This window comes from Castor canadensis, chromosome 2 (genome assembly GCF_047511655.1).
Source record: "Castor canadensis chromosome 2, mCasCan1.hap1v2, whole genome shotgun sequence".
Classification (NCBI taxonomy): domain Eukaryota; kingdom Metazoa; phylum Chordata; class Mammalia; order Rodentia; family Castoridae; genus Castor; species Castor canadensis.
The window spans coordinates 169419525-169440271 of record NC_133387.1 but is presented as its reverse complement, the minus strand read 5'-3'; the positions used below and the strand labels follow the sequence as shown (position 1 = coordinate 169440271).

Sequence of the window (20747 nt, the reverse complement as noted above, 5' to 3'; positions counted from 1 at the left end):
TCAGCTGTACCACTTTGGCCACAAAGTCTGGCCCATTATCTGACCCAATAGATACAGGTATTCTAAACTGAGGGATGATTTCCTTTAGCAGACATCTGGCCACCTCCTAGGCCTTTTTATTCTGCATGAGGAAGGCTTCCACCCATCCTGAGAAGGTACAGATGAACACCAATAGATATTTGCATCCTCCAGCCCACGGCATTTCAGTGAAGTCCATGATAAAGTTTTCAAGAGGAATTCAGCCAACGCTCTGCACCTGGGGATGTGCCATGGCCCTTGCTGGGGATTGTTTTTGGAACATAGGCTATGTCTTTCACATACTGCTTCACTTAGGCTGGAGAGTTTGGGGACATAAAAGTGCTGGGTCAGGGTGTTCTTGAGGGCTATTCACCTTGAATGAATTCTTTCATGGGACTGCTTGACAAATTAGGAGCCAGTGATTCAGGGATGACAATGTGGCCATCAGCAAACTTCTACCATCCTTCCAGTAGAAAACTTCCCTCCTCTGTCTTAAACCAAGCCTGTTCATGTGATGTGTTCCATGGGTCCCATTCAGGTAAGGAACATGGGAACAAGGCAGCTGTCAGGGCAGTTGGGGCTGGTCCCCTCATGAGGGCTGCCTGTTTGGCTTCCCTATCAGATTTCCAGTTCCCTGAGCAATTGTATCTCCCTTTTGGTGCCATTGGCAATGTATAACTGTGACCCATTTAGGGTTCCATTCAGCATCTAGCAATTCAAGGATTTCCTGCTAATACTTGATACTTATTCCTCCCAAATTAATGGAGCCCCTCTCCTTATATAGGACCCCATGGACATGAATGGTTGTAAAGACATATTTAGAGTCAGTGTAGATATTTACTCATACTCCTGCAGTGAGCTGGAGTGGCTGTATGAGGGCAACAAATTCAGCCTTTTGTACAGAAGTTCCAACCAGCAGTAGGTGGGAATCAATAAATGAGTCCCAAAATTACTATTGCATACCCAGCAAACAATGTGCTGTCCTGGATAAAGCTTCTACCATCTGTGAAATATTCAATGTTCAGATGGCTGATAGGCTGATCAGTTAGATCTGGCCAGCTCAAGCAAACTTCATCTATAACTTCTAAGCAGTCATGCTCCAGGAGGCTCAAATCAACCGACATTAGGGTGGCTAGGTTTAGAGTCCTAACAACCTCTAGCCAGATATGTGGCTTTTTACATAACATATTCTGGTATTTGATCATCCAAGAGATGGTCAGCCAATAATTTTCCTTATATGCCAAAAGATTTAAGACAGAGTGGGGAACTCAGATAGTGAGTTCTTGTCCCAGGGCAAGCTTATCTGCCTCTGCCACCAGGGCAGTGGTGGCTGCTAATGCTCTCAAGCAAGGTGGCCAGCCTCTGGCAATGGCATCAAACTGTTTGGACAAGTAAGCCACCAGATGATGCCTGGAGCTTGGTAGCTGTGTTAAGACCCTGATAGCTGTCCCTTTTTGTTCATGGACATACAGAAAAAAGGGCTTCATCATATCTGGCAGGCCTAGATCAGGGGCATTTGTGAGTGCCCTTTTAATTTCTCTAAAGCCTTTCTCTTGTTCCTCTTTCCATAAGGGTTCCCATACTCCCTGCTTTTTGGCATCATAGAGGTATTTGGCCAAGAGGGAGTAGTTACGGATCCAGATTCTGCAGAAACCTGTGGCTCCCAAAAACTCTTTGATTTGCCAGCAGTTGCCTCTTGGGGGCTGGAATGGAGCAGACAGCCTGTTTCCTTTCAGGGCCAAGCCTACACTGTCTCTACAACAGGTGAAAGCTGAGGTATTTGACAGTGTTTTGGCAAATCTGGGTTTTTTTCCAAGAGAATTTGTATCCAGCCTCCCATAAAAGAGAAAGAAGGAGGCAAATCCCTTTCATACAGTTTTTCCAAGTTGGTCCAGCCAGCAGGAGGTCATGTATGTACTGAAGGAGTGTGCAGTCATGCTGGTCGGGTAAGAAAGCTTTGAAGTCATGCAGAGGCTGTTCCAAGGATAGTGGGGGAGTTTTTGAAATCTTGTGGCAACCGAGTCCAGGTTTGTTGCCACTTTTCTCCATTATTGGGATTTTCCCACTGGAAGGCAAAAATAGGCTGGCTCTGTGGAGTTAGGCAGATGCAGAAAAATGCATCCTTAATATCTAGACAGGTAAACTTTGCCTCAGCTGGTACAAGGCCTAAAGGTATATATGGATTTTGGAATATAGAGTGCAAAGTGACAGTTGCTGAAGTTACTGCCTGGAGTTCCTGAACTGGCCTGAAATCCTTGGTCCCCAGTTTTTAGACTGGTAATAAGGCAGAGTTCCAGGATGACTGGCAAGGTCAGAGGATCCCATGTTTTAGGAGTATGTCAAAATGTTTTTGAATTCTGACCTGGGCCTTCCAGGGATTGACGTACTGTTTTTCGCTGATAGGCATGGCTCCCCGTTGGTTCCTGAACCTTCTTCTGGTTCCTTTGTGCAACCAAGACTCACTTTCTGGTGTACCAGGAGAGTCTAGTCCCTCCATTGGATCAACAGGCCCACTGGTGCCTGGTGGAACAGCTTTCCCAATTAGCCAGGGACACAGAGTCCCAGCTACAATAAGGTGAAAATACCACCTCCAAATCCCAGACAAGAGCCTCCAAAAATGTTGCAGAACATTTAAGCAGGGAAATGGGACACCAAGGTTTTTCAGGAAGCAATATTTATTAGCGTGCTTGCAGTAGCTTAGTGGATTCCATTGGAAGGCTGACACCTGAGAACAAAGGGTCTTTGGCTTATATATCCTTGCAAGTAGGTTACAGAAGCAAGAAACAAAGTTTAACCCATATATGGTTGTACACATCTCTATTGGCTACTTCACTCTCAGTGCTATGTGACCTACCTCATGTTCAGATTCTTAAAATTTTATCTCCCTGCTGTGTTGTCCCTCTCCCCTCTACAATATGCCAATATGAATGTTGGGCAATGTAATTCTTCAGATTTCATTCTTTTCAAAGTTGTTTTGAATATTTTAGGTCATTTGCATTTCTATAATTATTTTCCAATCAGCTTCTGAGTTTCTAAGAAAGTCTGGAAGAATTCTGATTAATGTGGCATTGACTATGTAGATGTGAGGAAAACTGACACCCTAAAAATGCTGACTTTTCTCATTCAGGAATATTGTATATCTCTCTATCAATTTGTGTCCTCAGTAATTTTCCTCAGAAGTGTTTTGTGCAGGTGTTGATGACGATGTGGAGAAAAAGGAACCATTATACACTGCTGGTGGGAATGCAACTAATACAACCACTCTGGAAAAAAATTTGGAGGCTTCTTAAAAATCTAAACATAAACCTGGCATTTGATCCAGCAATACCACTCTTGGGGATATACCCAAAAGAATGTGACACAGGTTACTCCAGAGGCACCTGCACACCCATGTTTATTGCGGCACTATTCACAATAGCCAAGTTATGGAAACAGCCAAGATGCCCCACCACTGATGAATGGATTAAGAAAATGTGGTATTTATACACAATGGAATTTTACACAGCCATGAAGAAGAATGAAATCTTATAATTCACAAGTAAATGGATGGAATTGGAGAACATCATCCTGAGCGAGGTTAGCCAGGCCCAAAAGACCAAAAATCATATGTTCTCCCTCATTTGCGGACATTAGATCAAGGGCAAACACAACAAGGGGATTGGACTTTGATCACATGATAAGGTGAGTGCACACAAGGGAGGTATGAGGATAGGTAGGAAACCCCCCCCCCAAAGAAAAGATAGCATTTGATGTCTTCAGTGCAAAGGAAATAATGCAGAAACTCTAAAGCAATAGAAGCCAATAGGAGAAGGGGACTAGGAACTAGAGAAGAGGTTAGTTCAAGAAGAATCAATTTAGAAAGTAACACACAAGTACATGGAAGCAATATTAGGAATCTCCCTATATAGCTATCCTCACTTCAATTAACAAAAACCCCTGGTCCTCCTTATTAATATTTATACTCTCTCTTCAACAAAATTAGAGATAAGGGCAAAACAGTTCCTGCTTGGAAGCAAGGGGGTCGGGGGGAAAGAGGGAGGGGGCAGGGGAAGGGAGGAGTACTGACCCAATCATTGTATGCACATATGAATAAATGAAATTAAAAAAGTGTTTTGTGAATTTATAGTGTTCACATATAAGCTTTTATATTGTGAAGGATTTGTATATTGGTTGCTATTGTAAATGGTATTATTGCTTTAATTTCAGTTGTTCATTGCTAATACGTGAATATTATGCATGCTGGATTTTTTGTATTTTTATACTTTTTTTGAGAGATAATGCCCCTATGTAGCTCAGGCTGGCCTCAAACTTATAATCCTGCTTCCTCAGCCTCCCAAATGCTGGGATTGCAGGCATGTAACACCACACCTAGCTGGATCTGTGGCATTTCCATTCCATTCAGTCAGTTTAAAATACTTTGTAATTTCCCTTTGTTATATGCTTTGATCCATTGGTTACTTAGAAGTGTAGTATTAGTTTCTAAATATTTGAATATTTTCCAAAGATCTTTCTGCTTTCAACTTCCAGTTTTATTCCATTGCAATTAGAGATTATTCCTCATTGACTGGAAATAATTTAAATTTAATTTAACATTTAACTTAAATGTTCTAAGAGTTAGATTGTGGTCCAACTTAAAGAATGTTCTATGTACTAGAAAAAAATGTATATTCTACTGTTCATGGGTGGAGTGTCATTTGGGTCAAGTTGGTTCTTTTTTAAGTGTTTATGCCTTTATTTTCTGTCTACTTGTTTTCATCAATTATTATTTGGCAGGACTGGTGTATAAACTAAGGGTCTCATGTTTACTAGCCAGCAGCTCTACCATTTGAGCCACATTCTCAATGCTTTCAGGATTTTTAGCTATTTTTCAGATATGGTCTCATGTTTTTGACCAGGTTGACCTCAGACCATGATCCTCCTATCTATACTTCCCATGTAGCTGGATTGGCAGGCATGCACTGCTATACTCAATTTATTTGTTGAAATGGGGGATTGCTAACTTTTTGCCCAGGTGGGCCTCATACCATGATCCTACTGACCTGTCTCTTAAGTATCTGGGATTACAGGTGTATTCCATACAACTGGCTTCAATTATTGATACCCGATATTGACATCTCTGAGAATATTGGATTTGTATATTCCTTAAGGTACTATTAGTTTGGTTTTTGTAATACACTTTCTTAGAGAAATATTAGATTCACAACAAAACAGCAGAGAGTATAGAGAATTCTTACATATTTCAATTCTATTTATTTATTTGTCTGTTTGTTTATTTCTTGGGAAGATGCTGGGGTTTAACCCAGGGCCTAATGCACACTAGGCAAATGTTCTACCATTGAGTGACACCCTCAGTCCTCCCATCTTCTAATGAGCATGCCCACACCCATTATCTATACCCCAAGTCAAGGTTATAACTTGTGACAACCAATTAACCTACATTGCTACATCATTTCACCCCAAATTAATGTCCACTCTTTGTGCTATACATTCTTTTGGTTTGGATGAATATATAATGACATGTATCTACCATTACAGAATGAGTCCCACTGCCCTAAAATACTTCTGGGCCCTACCTCTTCATCCCTTCCTCTCCTTAGTCCCTGGAAATCACAGATCATTTTACTGTCTACATAGTTTTGCAATTTACAGAATGACATACAGTTGAATCATATAGTGTATAGCTTTTTCAGATTGGCTGCTTTCACTTAGTAATATACATTTTAAAGTTCCTCATGGTTTTTCATGGCTTGACAGCTCATTGCTTTCCAGAGCTAGAAAATACTTTATTGCATGAATGTACCACAGTTTATTTATCCATCCATCTATAAAGGGACATCTTGATTGCTTCCAAGTTGACAATTATGAACATAAGCTGCTATAAATATTTCATTCAGGTTTTTGTGTAGAATTAAGTTTTCAACTCCTTTGAAGAAACACCAAGGATACATATACCAATGCTAAGAAAAACTATGGCTTGATCATATGGTAAGATTATGACTATTTTTTAAGAAATTGCCAAACTGTCTTCCAAAGTGATGATACAATTTTGCATTTCCACCAAAATATAAATTGAGTTCTTGTTGCTCCATATCCTTGCTAGTTTTTGGTACTGTCAGTGTTTTGAATTTTGGCCATTCTAATAAGTGTATAGTAGTATTTCATTGCTGCTTAATTTATAATTTCTTAATGACATTCATTTTGCATGTTTTCCTATATTTATTTTTATCTGTAATCTTCATTGGTGAGATATGTTTTCAAATCCTTTGTCCATTTTCTAACTAGGACTTTTCTAAAATTGTTTGAGTTTGAAGAGTTGTTTATATATTTTGGACAAGTCCTTCATCTGCTAAGTCTTTTGCAAATATTTTATTCTACTGTCTCACATGTTTTCTTATTGTCTTGATGCTGTCTTTAGCAAAGTATGAATTTTGAATTGTAATGAAGTCTATGTTGTCAATTGTTTCTTCTATCATATTGTACATAAAACATTCACCAACAAGCCTAAGGTCACCTAAATATTCTCTTGTATTTTCCTCTAATAATGTAATCATTTTGCATTTTACATTTAAGTCTATAAACCAATTTGAGCTGATTTTTATGAAATTTTTATAACTATTTTTTTATTCCAGCACCATTTGTTGAAGAGACTACTTTTACTTCCTCTTTCTCCTTTATCAAAGATTATTTAACTGTATTTGTATGGATCTATTTCTAGCATTTGTTCCATTGATCTGTTTGTCTATTTCACCAAACATTCACTATATTTTTTGTCTTTTTTTTTCCTGTTTAGTCTTATTTTTGAGACTGGGTCTTGAGCTTTGTACCTTAGTCTGGCCTCAAACTTGTTATGTGGAAAGGATGGCCTGAAAGTCATGATTCTTCTGCCTCAACTTTCTGAGTGCTAGGGTTATAGGTGTGTACTACCATATCTGACAAGCATACTGTATGATTGTGTCTTTATAATAAGTCTCGAAGATGTGTAGTGTTAGTCTTTTGACTGTGCCACTCTCCAATATTGAATTGACCATTTTGTGTATTTAATTTTTATTCTGTGAGCTTGCTATAATTGTGTATTAGTTCAGGAAATTTTTTTGATTCATTGGGATGTACTGTACAGACAATCACCATTTGCAAATAAATGCAATTTTATTTCTTCCTTCTTAATCTGCATATTGTTTAAACTATCCTAGGACTTAGACTATCCAAAGACAGAATGGTTCTACTGGAAAGAAAACAATGAGAACAGAATTCATTTTAGAATTTTAAATCCATTTATGTTTTCATATGTAAATTCTCCCAACAGATTAATAGTGCCTTGAATCAAACCCCTTTCAAAATCTGTCTTCTCTTTCCTCCTACCTATTTTATTCTTTCTATTCTCATTGAATATGTTTATTAGGAAGCTAAGTACATGTGTCTGCCTACATATAATACATAACAACATTCATGCTCAGTGGTAGGTAAAATGTAAGAACAAATGAAAGATTGTGGATAAGGGCACATTCACCTAAACAGGAAATGGAACAATTAGAGAGAAGATGCAACAGCAAGATCCAAGTCTGTGATTAAATGAAATAATTCACTGTACTGGCAATAAATTCAGTGTTCTGGTTTCATGCTGGGAAATCAAGCAGGGCCTAGATGGGGAAGTAAATTCTCTCATTGGAGAAGGCTTCCTACTGCTCAGTACACAGTCTTGAATCAGCCTTGAAAATGTTTTCAAGACTCACATGGTGTCTTCATGTTTCTCAGTATTCAGTTCCCTTTCCTCCCAATCCATCTGCGGATTTCTCTGCTTATCCTCACTTTAAAGCATATACTCAGATCCTCCCCCACTCATATAATTATGTTATTAAACAGGAAAAACATTTAATACTAGAACTAGAAAAGATCTTATATATCATATTCTGAGAGAGGAAAACTAGGCTGAATCTTACATACCAGCCTCAATCAATCAAAAGCTGTTACTTAGCACATTGAGAAGGTTGTAATACTGTGCTCAAACTCAGTGGAAAAGAGCAGATAGTGATTTACATCAGGAATATAGATTAGGGGATTAACATGAGCTCCATATATTCGCAATGAAAGAAACAATCCTACAATTTCATTTTTCAAATGAGGGAAATAGAGTCAGAAAGTCAAATGACTTCCTTAAGTTAAGTGTTATAGTTATTATTGGTAATATTAAAACTCAAATTCCTGTCCCCTTTCTCAATTTGTTAGTGTAACATTTGTTCTTCTTTGATCTATTACCTTTTAAAATATTAGAGCAAAATACAAAGCATTTAAAATATTGCAGTACACAATTTTAAAATTCAATATATCCTGTTATGGGCAGATTTGTGGTTTCTAATGGAAATCGGATTTGCAGAATTTAAATATTTTTCTTGCCCAACAGTGCATAATTTCCTCATCTGTAAATTAAGTTTATTATATAAGTAAATTCAAAGCAGCACTTGGACCAGGGCTTAATGCAGTAAATGCTCAATAAATGCTTATACTTAATTATTACTTTTGTGGTTATGAGAATATACATATTCAAGGTGACTTTTTTTAAATAAATTGACTTTAAAATTAATTGCATGACCACCTCTGTTCCCCCCTATTGAGGTCCTTTAATCTGCAAGATGTCACACAAAAAGATAAACCCATTAGGCTCATGAAAACTGCCACAGAAAATGATAATCATAGCATGCAGGAAACAGAAGGATCTAAATCTGATAATGTTTGTATTTTAAATGTTTTAGCTGTTCTGAGTGCATGCTGTCCCTTGGAGCCCCATATATTTTACTTGCAAATAATGAACTTTTCATTGACTAGAAATCTGTAGGTCTATTAATCTCTCATAACTTGCTCTTGTAAAGTTCAAGATTCTGCCCCTATAGTATAAATGAGAAAAAGAGAGGGTGAGGGAGCTGGTAGAGTGGCTCAAGTGGTAGAGTGCCTGCCCAGCAAGCATGAAGCCCTGAGTTCAATCCCCAATATTGCCCCCCAAAAAAGAAAAAGTGAGAGAGATAGCAGAATAAAGAAGTCATTTATAAGATTCTCAAAGTTCCAAAATAGGAGCTACGGGTGATAGTTTCACTTTTAAATAATAATAGTATAAGAATTCTTCCAGAATTCTTGAAGCTTCTGGAAGATTCCTTGAGTCACTGGATGATCTCAAGTGCATGCATACCTGTGTAAGGTTTTGACATGGGCCCTCTGTGAATTAGCCTGTTTTGTAATGAGACTTGCCCTTTGTGCTGTAGGGAATACACTTGTCACAGAGAGATCAGGAGAGGCAGATCTAAGGAAACAGAGAAGTCTACCTGGAGAAAGGTGTGCTTCACAGATGTCCCAGTGCCAAGGATTCTGAGTGCCTTGGTGGCCACTCTAATTGGAGTTCTGCTTGTGTAACTCATGAAGATGAGGTGTTTGCCAAGCTTTGAGGCCAGAGGAATTCCAGCCATTCAACATAAAACTACATCACTACAGTGTGATGAATTTAATTACAAATGTGTGGGAAAAGTGTTAACTCTTTCATTGCTGATAAGTCATCGTTTGAATACTGAACTTCTTCAGTATTGTTTTTTTAATTAAATTGCATCATGGCTTATTTAGTTCAGACCTGGCATTCATCTTCCTTCTAATTAGTGGGGGCTCTGCTGGTGATTCGTGTAGAACCATCATGAGGACACCCCAGGTACAGCTTCTCAGAGTAAAATTTCTAAGTTATGCTTTTGTAAAGTCATTTAAGAGATGTGGGAAGTTGGCCCATTTTCCCTGGTATATGCATCCCCAACAGCTGCTGTTAAAAGTTATTTTGATAATTTAATATCTGTAACATACAATTTGCAAAATTGTATGTTCCCAGAGCAATTCAAAGTAAATTTAGTTCTCTCAGACCTCAAGGAGACAGCCATGGATCTCACTTTGAGAAACATGAACATAAAGAAACAAGATCTTATACTTTAAAAATGACTTGAAAGAAAATGACCACTGTGGAATAGTTTTTGTAAATCTGAGGAAATCTGTAAAATGTAAATTTTTCAATTGGGGATTTAGCTCAGTGGTAGAGCACATGCCTAGCATGCATAAGACTCTGGATTCCATCTCCAGCATCACATACAAAAGTAAATCTCATGACTGTTGTTGATTAAAACTCAAACAAGGGTTGGAGTCATAGTGCACAAGAGAAATACCTCTACATCTATGTTTATAGCAGCACTATTTACAATAGCCAAAATATAGGATCAACTTAGATTCAAAACAATTGATGATTGGATAAAGAAAATGTGTTACATACATACAATGGACTCTTATTCAGTCATAAAGAAGAATGAGATCATGTCACTTGCAAGAAAAGGGAGACAAGCCAACCTCATAAAGATAAATATTATGTGTTTTCACTCATGAGGAATCTATACCTAAAAAAAGGCGGTATTGTTTGGTGGGGGCAACAGTGGGTGGAAGGAGAGGGAAGGGAGGGGATGTGGGTGGTAAATATGATAGAGGTACATTATATATGTGTGAAATAGTATAGGGAAACCCAGCAACAACTGTAGAAAAGGAGCAAGGAAGGTAGTTAAGAAAGACTAATATAGGTGGGATAAAGTTGATCAAAGTACATTATATGTTTGTGTAACTATCACAATGAAACTCCTTTGTATGGCTAATTTATGTTAATAAGAGAATGCAAAATAAATAAAACAAAATTTGGAATGGGCCCCTGAGTGTATTCACTTTGAGAAAATCTCATTACAATGCTTTAGGCTTTCCCAAGTACAGTCACATATGTGCCAGTTGTTCTAATTCTTTCAAGAGTCCTGTGAAATATGCAGTTTTATCTTCCAAGAATCAACTGCATGTTCACTAGTACTGGTGGCATTTTAGTCCTGATCTTATAACTTCAAGTATCATTAATACCTCACTGCCTTTAGGATAAGTGCTGTTTTCATAGTGCTTAGGAACTGCTGAGTCACTATGATGTAACTAATCGTATGTGAACTTCATCACCACCACTGAGGAAATGGGGAAGAAATTATTTCTGTGAACAACATAAAGATAAAGCTTATGTCCTCTTGATTGCTTTTTTGGGACCGATCCCTTATTTCAATAAAATGAATCTGTTTTATGCCATCATTCATTTTGAGCTTTTTGATTATTATTTTTTAGCAAGATGCAGATTTTCCTAAATAATTAAATCAACAGGTGTTTAATAAGTTTTATTGTATAGTTAAATCCAAATAATTCTCAAATGGTCTAAAACAGTAGTTTCCAGAGTAACTGTCAAAAGAAAATTAGTTATCCTGATGCCTTGAGTGTTGGGGAATTGAAAGAGAAAGAGAGACAGAGAGAGAGAGAGAGAGAAAACAAGCCAATTTATTTAAAGCAAAAACTGAATTACCATTGCTTTGAAGGGCTATGGGGAGTTCTGCAGTACAGATCTGCTCATTTCACCCAGTGGTTTTAGATGTGCTTACTTTCTTGTATGCATGTATTTGACAGTCTAGAAATGTATACCGCTTCTGTAGGGGTCATATTCATTGACAATAATGCAAAAAACACTCCTTGAAGCTTGTTGCCACATTGTGTTTCTCAAGGTCCTTCTGAAGTTCCACAAGGCCTGAGATCTTCTATTACCTTGAACCTGTCTCTCCCCAGTTTCAGTGTCACTTATTCACTGAAGCTGACAGAGTGAAATTGTTTTTAACAATAGTCTGTCTTCTGGCAAATGTACCCAAGCAAGTATTTGTGCTTCTCTTTTTGATGCAATGTATTACCACAATGTTCTTACCTCATTAAAGGGAGTACACTCTAAAGGATAATGTGACAACTAATATTCTGAGCTCTCCATGATTGCAAAACATTGCATGGCAGGCTTCTGTACCTAAGTGTTAAATAAATGTTTGCCGTCGTTGTCATCATCATTATCAGTGTATATCACCTAATCTGTAAAGATGCTAACTTTATTTTAGGCAACACAGATGTTTTGGATATTTGAATATGTATTGTATTTCCATAAACTGAAACATGTTTAAAGATAACAAAGAACTTATATATTCAAGGGAATTTTGCCCAAAACTTGAAAAATTAAAATTGGTGATTAACTACAATATGATTATAACCACTATAAGATTGAACATGTAGTTTTAAAAATTATTTTGAGTGTTCTAAAAATGGAGGTATAACAGATCATGATAGTGCACCTATATGTGGAGTATAATGTAACAGAAAAATAGCCTGTGAATAAAAAGTCTATTGTAAAGTAGACTTTATAGTAATAGAATTTTGTAGAAAAGATGAGGAATGATTATAACTATAAGAGAAATATCAATGCATTTTAAAGTTTTATTTTATTTTAAATTGACATATCATAATAATATATATTTATGGGATACAATGCGGTGTTTTGATAGGTGTATGCATTGTGGAGTGATCAAATCAGACTAATTAGCATATCCATCATTTTGAAGTTGTTTCCCTTCAGGAAAATCTCTTGAAACTCTGTAGCATATTTTATTGTCAAGACGTTTATTCAGGAAAATGTTTGCAAAGTCTTCAGTTCTGGATATCAACATTCTGTGTTTTGCAAAGTCTTTACATGCATGCTATACACTGATGACATTTTCATCCTGCAAATGTATTGTCTCCATAATTGAACACCTGCCACAAGGCACAACATCAGACTCAGAATGTGCATTCAAATATTCTAGAGTCAATATATTAAAAGTTATCAGAACATATTGCTCAAAAATGAAAAAATATTAATCAAAATGTCCTATTTTAGTTTTTCTAGCAACAGCAGGGCACAACAGACTGCAGAGCTGATTAGTTACTTATTAAATAAGAACAGCAGTGACAGAGTTTTAAAATATCAAATTAGTCTAACAAAGCTCCCAGAAAAATAGAAAACCTGAGCACAAGTTGAGCTGCAGACACTGCAGGGGGCCACCTAGGACAGGGCAAATAATAAAGGTTCATGCTGATGTAATCTTCTCCCAAACTTTTCAGACTCTTGGGCCTTCCTTAAAAGTTACTTTGATTTGTTCTGCTTTCTGAGATCTACTTTCTTGGTCCAATTTTCCTACTTGATTTGAGATGATACCTGGTGTTAAACCTGGTCCAGAAAATGCTCATTCATCTTGCATAGTCTTGGCTGCTGAGAACTAAAAATGAAGCCAGTCTTGAGAGCAATTATAACCATTAGGCAATATTATCAATGTGACTAGCCAATTCATATCAGAAAAGTAGCAGAAAGTTTTAAATAGAAACAATCTATTTAAATAATGCCTTCTGTGGGTCACTAGTTACCATTACTGGTTGGCATCTGTCTGACAAAGTAGAAACAAGGACCTGGATAGTGTACATTAAGGTTCTGTGCAGCTGCTTTTTCATGGTAGATGAGAATTCATGCATGAAGAATGTTGTGTGTGAGTTGAATGTTGGTATTCAATTTTAAAAAGATTATTGAGGAAATATATACAACTTCCTCCAAAACTCCACATCATCCCAATATTGAAGCTACATACATTAAGAATATTGAATGATTTTCATCCTGTCATTCAAATTTCCTTTCAGAACATTATGAAGAATCAAATTCCTATGTGTTGGCAACAAGGTGAATCCAAGGAAGCAAGGAAAGAAGAAAAACCAGCAACTAAACAGTTAAGGAGAATTTGTCAATTCCATAATTGCCCTCATGCTGATAATGCCTTCAGGTGGTTATCTGTATTCTCTTATGAAGAATTCATCCCCATGTTCCCATATTCCCTATAAGAGGTTGGGTGCATCTCCAAAGCCTTTCAACTATGTAAGGAAACTAGGTTTGGGAAATGGAGGCTGTTTATATCTCAAATTACCTTCTAGTCAGGCTTTCCTCCACAACTAATTGGCATGACCTTGGGTGTATCTGCTTTTGAATATCCTTGACATCCATCTGCTATGAAGATGAATTAGTTATTTAGGTAGCAATCAGATTCCTGGTTTAGCCAAAGTGCATCCATCCCTCTTCAGGCCTATTAAGCTGGGGATGAACTTTAAAGCTAATGCACAATGTAATCACTACCACTCTGGAGATGTCAGACACCTACATATTTTCTATTCACTAATGAAAAACTTCTTTCTAAAATAAGAGGGATACAAAGAAGGAGGGAGGAGGACTGAAGGAGGAAAAGTCAATAAAGACCTAGAGATTCAATTAAGAGTTTAGATATCTGCCAGCTTTTATTCGCTCCAACTTGGACTTATACGGCTAAGGTCAGTAAGTGGTCAGTAGGACCCGGGATAGGGGGTGACAATAGGGTTTTGGACAGACGGAACATTGAGTCTCCTAAATGGATAAGAAGATACAATTGGCCTTCATGACAGGAAAAATCACAGTTAATTACTGAGAAAGGATTAATTTCTCCACAACCCTCTAACCAGCATGAGCAACTCTCCTCTTAGTACATGTGTTAAGTTGTCCACCAAATTTCATTCAAGGAGCTATGTCCCTTCCCCGTATATACATATCCTTAGAGAAAGGAAATGATTGATGGTCATACCTGATATAAAACAAGACATAATCTGGGATATTTGGAGGGTATATTTAGTAACAGTATGAAACCATATTAATTTTTTATGACTGTGATTTTCATTCACTAGGTAAGGAAAGAATATATACTCTATGGGAAAATAGGCATAGGAATTTGTCCATGTGCATTGACATACACTGTCCCAGAATGTCCTCAGAGCAATATCATTGTATAAATTTCATAGTCCATGCTTTAGAAATAAGGAAATGGATCTCAGTGGAGTCGCTGTCTTACTTGAATTAGTCAAGCTGTTTTCACTTCTCATCCAAGTCTTCTGAGCTCAATGTGCTTTTTTTGTCACTACTACACTCATGCATGAAACAAACATTTATTCAGCACCTTCTATATAGCAGTCAGTGTTCTGGATGTCAGGGCTGTCACGCTAAAGGAGGTTTTCCACATCCTGTTTATTTTTCTTCTTAACACTTGGGATAATGGGCAGAAGACACTGACATTTTTTTTGGTTGGTTGGTTGCTTGCTTGTTTCTTTGGTCAAGATTTCTGTCTGATGCATGTGCTAAAGGCAGTTATGTTACTTTGGTTTCATCCAATTATTTATTTTTAACTATCTTTATGGGTCAGTGGCTAGACAGAACAGTCATGGATATACAGAAATTAGCCTATGATAATGGGAATTTGAAAAAGGATGGATTGTAGCTTTTTAATAGGGGTTTTGTTTTAACCTGGTTGACTGATCCATTCTTCCTCTTGAAACATCACTGTTTTGAAACTAGAGTCAAATGAAAACATATGGTCACAAAGGTGAAGTTAATAAGGTAGAAAAGGTTAGTGAAGGGTGATTTAATGTAGGCAGAGAGAAAACAGCTGGATTGGGAACAAATGACTTCAGGGAAAAACTGAAACTTGGTGCCTAAGGGGACTTGACCCTGTGATGGCAGTAAGTGGGCCAATTTGTGTTTCTGAGAACTACAAAATCTCTGTCACACACATGAATAAGTTACAAAGTAGAGAATCTTTCTAGCATCTTTGCTGGCACTTTGTCTTGACTTCCTATTTGTTTGATCTGATGAAGAAAGCTTTATAGAGATACCCACATACAAAGAAGCAAAGGGGGACCTCCATCAAACACCCTGACAACACCCACAGAGTAGGCTGGAAATAGACCCATCCCAATCTAGCTTGAAGATGACTGTAGGAATGTAATGGTAAACACATATCCTGATTTTCCCAGGACCGAGGAGTTTTATAGGGCACAGAACGTTCGGGACTAAAACTGGGAGCATTCTGGGAAAACCAAGATATTTGTTTGTCTTACTAATAAGATTTTTTTTATTGTTATCTCATTCATATTCCTGACCATAAATTCTATGAGGTAATTAATGTTATTTGAAACTACTAAGTTCTGGGCTAATTTGTTATGTAGTAATAAATAAGAAAAAAGTGACTCCAGAGAGTTACACCAGCAAGGAAGGGAAAACGACCAGAAGAAAAAGGACGTATTTGTTTCACCAGCCCAGTGTTTCCCTTACAAAGTCATTTGGAGCCAGTTCAATTATCCCACAATGAACTCTACCTCCTGTCAAGAATTACTACGCACAGAGCTTCCTAAAGGTATTTTAATGTTGTAAACTGACAACTAAGATTAAGATGATAATTTAAAGAAATCTTTAATGTAAACATCAAATAGAAAAGGAAATGAAGAGAAAAAAGAAAACCAGAGAAAAAGAGAGTGTAGAGAACAAAAGAAAACTACTAGAAACACTAATGTTCCCATGAAATGTACAAGAGGACAGTGCATCCATGAAGTCACAACAAATGCTATAAAAATGAACATTAATAGAATAAATAGAAATGGAAATGGAGAATAATATGAAAGATATTAAATCTTCACAGAAGTGTTAAAAGATAAAGGCAGGTCTCTTGGAAAGCTGAATAAAAAGATAGAGTTGAAGATATAAAAGAGGAAAAAGAATTAAATCATCATTCTAAGTCTAATAGGAATTCCAGAAATCCAGAGAACTGAGAAAAGAAGAAAACCGTCAAAGATTTTTTTTAAATACATCCCTCTTGAAAGGGATTGTCAAACACTGGACATAATAAGATGTTGTGAGAAGTGAAAGATTATTAAACAAAAATTCATACCACAAAAATTTAGAACACTAAGTACGAAGATGATAACCTAAAACAATTGGAGAGGAAAATAATCCTATATTGCAACACATCAAGAATAAGAGTGGCATCAGATTTCTGAACAGCATAATTGGATTCTAGAACATAACAGTAACAATACATAACCAATACTTTTAATGATCCTTAAAGGAAATGAGTGCCAGCTACAATTCTTTTTCCAGAACAAAAAAAAAATACAAAATAACTAGGCAGTCATTTGTTAGGAAGGAAATGGAATAAATGGAAATGCAGGCAGTAAAATACAGACCACACAGTTTGTAACAGTTTGACTATGAAGGGTGGGGAATCTGTCTCAGATTGAGAAAGGGGTATAGGTCTTTGGTAGAGATCCATGATAATAATAATTTGAGAACCCCTCTGATTCTTTCTCTTCCCTGAATTTATACATTCCTATATAACTTATTTGGCAATGATGTAAAAAAAAAAAAGAAAGTGACACACGTCATTTCCAAGCAGACACACTTAGACTGGTGCCCAATTCTCCATATTCTCTTTGTCTGCAGTTTTGAGCCCTGAAGCTTTGTGTGAAAATGGTTGAATGTCTGCCATTTTCAGCCTCTGACGGACTAGAATGACTATGACAGGTGATGACATGGGGGTGACTAAGAAGTAAGAATTGGTTTAAAGCCTAATTTAGACATCCTGATGAATGGTATATTATCTGTGTATTTGAAATGACAAAACTTTTTTATATGTTATATGATGAAAAGGTAACTAACTAATGTAGGAGAGGTGAAATATACCAGTCAGAAGGACAAACAATAAAGACACAGAAGAGAGGAAAAAAGAGAGACTGAAGGATCACAAACTAATGGAAGCATTAACTTTCCAAGGAAGAATACTTCATCCTTTAGGATGGAAGGGAATGAGCTAAAAGGGTATACAAATGGAGATACGATAATCAATATAAAATCAGGAAGTTTTTTGTATAGACTTTTTTCTGAAAAGTAGGAAATGAGATTATATGTTGTACATGGTTGAAATTATGGTGCATATATGTATTGGTGATGACAGAATGTGAATGTATGAGCTAGGTTTGGTTGAGAAAATAGAAGTCACGGTATTCAGATCCAAGAAAGAAGGATGTTACTTTAGGAATTAGTGGTTTATACAAATATTGGAAATGCTGAGGCTATGAAAGTCAAGTAGCCAACTTGAAAAATCTCAGCCTTCATTTACAAAACAGGAGAATCCCAAGAGCTAGCAGGGAAACTGCTGGGAATCTCAAAAGCCTTTAGAGTTACCTAACCAAATATCTTGGCATATGTAAGTTAGTGGTTCTGAAATTCCTTCGAATTCTGCATTTATGAACCTATCAAACTGCAAATGCCTCCAAAAAATGATGCCTTTCCTTCCCCTCCACCTGGATTATCCCACACGATGCCTCTCATTGGCAGATACCAGGTGGTCAGAATGACACAGAAAAGGACATCCAGGGAAGTGCAATTCAGAGGACATTTTTGAAAGGGGCCAAGAAGACAACATTTCAACAAGATAGTCCAGCATGCCAAGAATTTTAAATATGTGTCATTTGTGACATCCTCCCATGTTTTGAATTGTCCTTTCTCCATTTTGTTCATGTCTCAGAGTGTAAATCCTGCTTTACTAATACAGAATCTGCTCCTTCCATCCCCCAAAAAACTCTGTCCCTCAGCTTCTCTTGTTGGAGACTAGACAGATGTGTTAGTTTTTTTTTAGTAAAATATACTGTGAAAGTCTGATATGCAACAGAGTTATCAAGAGAACAAAGCAGCACATAGAATATATGCTTTTCCCACAGAGATGTAGATATAAAAGCAGTGGTATCAGCTCAGTGGAGATTGGACATTTCTGATCTGAAAGCCCTTAATCACAGAAGATGCAGTAGCATACCCTTTGGATATGGATTGCTTGTCCCTCAGGGTCCATTGTGATTGAAGGCTGGCTCCACAGGTGGCAATATTGGGAGGTGGTGGGTGACCCCAATCTTTCTGACTTTTTGTTTGGCAATATATGCTTTTACATATACACACATCACCACCATGATACGATGTAGTCAAAAGAGAGGGCTCTCATCAGCACTGAGTTGATACACATAACATGACTTTTAGCCTCCAAAGTATGAGCTGCACTACATAAAACCCTTTTCTCTTATAGGTAAGCGCTGCAGGTATTTCATTGTAGTAATGTAAAGCTGACTAATACTGTCACCTTGGTCCATGATGTGCTCTGGAAGGTAATCCTGGAACCTCATTCTGGAATCTGTTTTTTCAGCTCTCTCTACAATTTCAAAAACTATTTTTAGACTTAAGAAAGCCTTATCTACTCAAACAAGGCAGGGTCTATTGTTTGTCACAAGTATTTCAGGCCAGTACTGTGTGATTAAAGGATGATGAAGGTTTGGAAAAGCTGCTGTTAGGAGAAGACACAACAGAATAAAGGCATGTAGAGAGATAGACAGAGGATCAACTAATGGTGGGGTGTGTTGACAATGACTTTAATCTATGTTATTTTTCTCTATCAATCTGAACATCTGTAGATGCTTGGGTTAACCAAGAGTTCTCTTAATTGTTATAGTTAAAGAATTAAAGTACTTTATTTGACCCATAGTCTCGGGCAAAGAAATGATGGAAATGGAAATTAGACTTATGTTCGTTACTGTCCACGTACATGTACTAATGAGTCTCTGGAGATGATAGTTTATGTCTTACAACTGCATCCTTCAGTGAAGGACCAATAAGCCCCTCCACACAGAAGCATTGTCTCAATGATCAATTGACCTTTGTTGACAAATATGATTCCTTACATATGCAAATATTAAGATATGTAATAGAAGCCAAGTTCCTTGATTACTTAAATGTTTAATACTGTGCTTCTGAGAACAAAAGAGTTGCTGGTATATATTAAAATTTCTCTCATGATTCTACTTAAGCAGTGATTTCTCTGATAATTCTACCCAATTGTATATCATTGTTTATAAATTCACAAATAAGAAATACAATTGTAGCTAGGTTAAGAAACAAGGAATTAATGCCCCCAGAGGAGGAAAAACATTAAAAACAAAAGATCACATCATATCTTCTCTCATTATACACAGTGAATATGCCTTAGCTAAAAATGTGTGGGACCAGAAATGTTTTGGATTTCAGATTTATTTTTTATTTTGGAATATTTGTAAATGCATAACGAGACATCCTGGTGATGGGGACTATGTTTATTGACAAAATTAATTTGTGTTTCATAAATACCTTACATATAGCCTGGAGGTTATTTTATATAATATTTTTGGTGCACCTGTGTTTTGACTGTGACCCATCACATTAAGTCAGGTGCAGAGTTATCCATTTGTGGCATGAGATTTCAGATTTTTGGATTACAGATGCTCAACCTACATTTAAACTTGAATGCATTTAGCAAGAGATTTAAAGACAGAAAATGTGAGATATATCCATTCCTACTTTCTCCTTCCTAATTCCTCTAAATTTATCCAGTCATAAGTACTATTTGTTAGATGTCTTTAAGTGATGGGGAGGTACAAATAAACAAAACAGAAAAAGGTCCCTTCCCTAATGATGAATACTGCCCAATGGGAGAAATTGACATTTCATAAATGACCAAATACATAAAGCATCACAAATTGATATTAGAGTGGTAAAGGAAAACAAAAATTAGCACATAAGGGACATTAAATTTTATATATGGAAAATTAAAAAGATCTTTCTGAAAAATTTATTGATTAGCTAAAACCTAAATAATAAGTATGGATTAGACATTTAAAGAATGAGTGTGACTTTACTCCAAATAGAACAAAGAGCACATCCAGTGGTCCCGAGACAAGATTTAATACTGTATCAGGCCCTACATGGAACCAAAAACTTGAGGAAAAATATTATAAAACATGTTATCAGTTTTGACATGATTGGGAGTCAATTTTCTGCAACACTTCTATAGAAATGCATGCGCACACACACACACCCACACCCACACCCAAAAGTGCGTGCACGTGCACAAATGTTTGTACTTTGTCTTGAGATGATTTCT

The 20747-nt window shown here is 36.8% G+C and overlaps 1 long non-coding RNA gene across 1 annotated transcript in view; it reads left to right on the top strand.

Moving 5' to 3' along the window:
* The window catches only part of LOC141420865 (uncharacterized), a 145834-nt gene extending 128881 nt beyond the window's left edge, over positions 1-16953 (top strand). Inside the window, exon 5 of the long non-coding RNA XR_012445546.1 lies at positions 13582-16953. This is a non-coding gene — a long non-coding RNA (uncharacterized lncRNA). The remainder of the gene's footprint in view (positions 1-13581) is intronic.
* Positions 16954-20747: the final 3794 nt, after the last annotated feature.